The following is a 581-nucleotide window of genomic DNA, read 5'->3' as shown; positions in this document are numbered from 1 at the left end:
AAAAAGAAGGCAGTCAAAGCCTCTCTAACATTTGATCAATGAATGGAAGGGGGAAGTGATCCTTACGGGTGTGTGTGTTGAGTTTTCGGTAATCAATGCACATTCTCCATCCCGTAACAGTTCTAGTCGGTATGAGTTCATTGTTTTCATTAGGAACGACTGTGATTCCTCCCTTTTTAGGCACGACTTGCACCAGACTAACCCAAGAGCTATCCGAAATCGGGTAAATAATACTTGCATCTAACAATTTCAAGACCTCTTTCTTGACTACTTCTTTCATGTTCGGGTTTAGCCTACGTTGATGTTCGATTGACGATTTGCTATCATCCTCTAAATGTATGCGATACATGCAAAGAGAGGGGCTAAGGCCCTTGATGTATCCTAGAGTGTAACCTAGGACTTCCCTGTATTGCTTAACCAACTTGGTGAGTTTTTTTTTCTTTACCAACACACGCCCATAAGGCCCTTTTTTCTTTTTCTCTCTCCTAGGGTTCTCTCTTGAGCCCTAGCCGACACCCTGCGCACCCACCTCGGTCGGCAACTGCCGGCCGAAAAAGCCACCAAATGGCCCCTCATCTTCG

This window comes from Tarenaya hassleriana, unplaced genomic scaffold (assembly GCF_000463585.1).
Source record: "Tarenaya hassleriana unplaced genomic scaffold, ASM46358v1 Cleome147, whole genome shotgun sequence".
NCBI lineage: Eukaryota > Viridiplantae > Streptophyta > Magnoliopsida > Brassicales > Cleomaceae > Tarenaya > Tarenaya hassleriana.
Note: the sequence above shows the minus strand (reverse complement) of the source record.